The sequence below is a fragment of the Schistocerca americana genome, chromosome 1 (assembly GCF_021461395.2).
Source record: "Schistocerca americana isolate TAMUIC-IGC-003095 chromosome 1, iqSchAmer2.1, whole genome shotgun sequence".
Classification (NCBI taxonomy): Eukaryota; Metazoa; Arthropoda; class Insecta; order Orthoptera; family Acrididae; genus Schistocerca; species Schistocerca americana.
The window spans coordinates 465,747,748-465,751,193 of record NC_060119.1 but is presented as its reverse complement, the minus strand read 5'-3'; positions in this window follow the sequence as shown (position 1 = coordinate 465,751,193).

Genomic DNA, 3,446 nt, shown 5'->3' with positions numbered 1-3,446 from the left:
ATGAATGATAGTTTACATTTTCGCAGGTTCACATGGAGAAACACCTTTTGTGTGGCACTCTTATTATCAGTTCAAATCTGAGCTGTTTCTTAACTGTGGAAAATGTCGTCACGTGAACAAAAGATAGCCGAGAAGAGGCAACTACAAGAATCTGTTTTGATATCGACATTACTCTGTCCAAAATGAATGAAATTAAATTGAGTGCGTCATTCAAGACATTAATTGTAACCTATCTTCCCATTTTTTTACGCCACATGATATTAGAGTAATTTAAAAAAAAATATCTGCCTTCTTGAAAAGACGGCCAACAGTACTAATTACAACTCGAGCTGTACTACACGTTGCTAATCTCTGAAAAAATGTGCAATTAATTTTTGATAAATTTAGGGATGCTAACGCTACTGAAATAAGTGGTTTGATGATCGATAACAGCATGTATTACTCAAATTACGTTACAAGATACAAACGTCTCCATCCGCGTCTTTCTCGTAGAAAGATTCGAACCCTAGTCAGTAGATTATGAAAATATATTTCTATTGTTTTCATTGTTCTCAGTATCTGTACTAAAAACAGATTATTATGAAGTATCGATGCAGCTTTTCATATACATCAACAGTGAGATAAATCATATTTCTACGTACTCTTTTGTACACAGAATAACATAAAACTTCGTTTTGTTACGTAAAGATATCATATTGCCCATAAATAAATATTTGTCATTCCCAGACGACCAGTACAAAGTGCTGCCATTACCTGTGACCGCCGAACGAAACATAAGCTTACTCTCTGTTCGTATCTATCTATTTGTTCGTCTATGGCGTTCCCCAAACAGCCTGTGTCTTCTGTCGATCCCACATGGTTTCTGGATAACTCCATGGTCATGAAGGTGTTTATTCTGTTTTCCTGTTGTCCTTGTATGATAAGAATTATTACATTTCTCTCGGTACAACTGGGTTAATATTTGTTGCTGTTTTCGGTGGTAGACTTTATCGTGCTGTATTTTTTTCCTGTTCCTCATACAATTGCATTATCTCATTATTTAAAGTTTTTAACAACTACTATAAGTGTTTTAGCTTATTACTTAGGTCACTTCATTTCTACGTTTGATTCTTTCGTAGTTTATTTTATTACGTCTTGCTAAATTTGTAGGTTCTATGAAATTTATACTATATCTTGCAACTAAATTTATTAGATATGTTCTTTACAAATAGGTTACTATCCATCAAATGCTTTCGATTTCGGCTGAGTTGAATTATCAGTTGTGCAAGATACATATAGTTTATTTATTTACAGAACTTGTATTTTAAGCTTTATGTTCTATTTTTTGAATATTTATTGTAGTTATATTAATTTTCTTACAAATGACTACAGCGTGACATAGCATTTGAAGAAAATGCATTTATGTTTAGGTATATTTGTAAATATAACTTTATTACTTTTACTCTGAAAATGTAATGTTTTATATAAACTACACCAAATGATAGCAGTATCAACGGAGTTTAACCGTTAATATAAAAAGTTATCAGTTTTCACACTGGCTTTACATTTCCTTAATTGGAACTAAATAGTTCAATCGCATTATTAACAGTGATACATGTCTCTTTGGCTTCAGTTAAAATGATATAATAACGGTATATTCAATAAATTTCCAGTTTCAAACTGACTGCAATAATTCGCTTCTTATTCACTATAAAGTTGACTAATATCAGTACCTTTTGAATGCAAACCAAATGTTATAATTAACTATATGCCTTTATTCTGCTCTTTCAAGAGCTCCTTAATTTAATTAGTGGTAGAGTCCTCCTAGAAATGCTGGAATGAAGATGATTGTTGATATTGTTCAGATTATAACATTTGATGTATTTTTGAAAACCCCCCTTTTTCACTCTGTATCCTCATATCACCTTTCCTCAATACTATTGAAGACCGAAGTTCTTAATCTGTATGTACAGTACCTTTGCTCTATGAATCAGTGTATAGTGCTTCGAAGACAGTAAGTTTTATAGTACAACACACTGATTGGTTCAAATGGCTCTGAGCACTATGGGACTTAACATCTGAGGTCATCAGCCCCCTAGAACTTAGAACTACTTAAACCTAACTAACCTAAGGACATCACACATCCATGCCCGAGGCAGGATTCGAACCTGCGACCGTAGCGGTCTCGCGGCTCCAGACCGAAGCGCCTAGAACCGCTCGGCCACACCAGCCGGCACAACACATTGACATTTCTTCTTTTCCCATTCAGGAATGTAGTGTGGGAGCTTAAATTCCTTTGGTGGACCATTGTTAGCCACATTTGATCTTCATGGTCCCTGGGGCACTGATTTTCTGGGCTAAACATTTTTGTAAATTTTGTGCTAAACTGGTTCACTGTATTTACCAGTTAGACTTTTGCATGCAGTACGAATAATTCTTCAAGAGCGTACAGGATTTTGAACATTTCTGTAGCACATTTCCTAGTAGCAAACAAGTTTATACCAATCACTTCCACCATTCTTTGTGTGTGCTCGATTTCCTATATTAATTTTGATATTCATCCCAGACATTGTATTCCCTCATCGACCACACAAATACTTCATTAGCGGTACATCTGATACATCTACATCTACATCTACATGGATACTCTGCAAATCACACTCAAGTGTCTGGCAGAGGGTTCATCGAACCACCTTCACAATTCTCTATTATTCCAATCTCGTATAGCGCGCGGAAAGAATGAACACCTATATCTTTCCGTACGAGCTCTGATTTTCCTTATTTTATCGTGGTGATCGTTCCTCCTTATGTAGGTCGGTGTCAACAAAATATTTTCGCATTCGGAGGAGAAAGTTGGTGATTGGAATTTTGTGAGAAGATTCCGTCACAACGAAAACCGCCTTTCTTTTAATGATTTCCAGCCCAAATCCTGTGTCATTTCTGTGACACTCTTTCCAACACTTTGCGATAATACAAAACGTGCTGCCTTTCTTTGAACTTTTTCGATGTACTCCGTCAGTCCTATCTGGTAAGGTTACCAGATACTTCACAGATTAACTACAGTTTCCAATATCCTACCAACAATTAACATTAATAATTTGTTTTGCCCATAGATTAGCTTATGTGGCCGATTCATTTCGTGTCCCATCAGTCTTAATCTAGATATTTGTATGACCTAACTGATTCCAGTTGTGACCCATTAGTCATGCAGTCAAGTGACATTTTTTACAAACGAAGTGTACGTCCATATGTTATTTACATGAAGAAATAGTTGCCAATATTTCCGCCAAGCTGATATTTTGTCAGTGTGTGACATCATATTCTGCAATGCTTATCGGGTAGCACAACCTCGAACGTAAGCTGCTGACGCTCTGACATTTAAGCTAGCATTATTCGATTAGTCTATAGTTTAGGACATTAACGGTATCACTTCTCCTGGGGGCACATTTTTGCGCCAGTGGCTGACG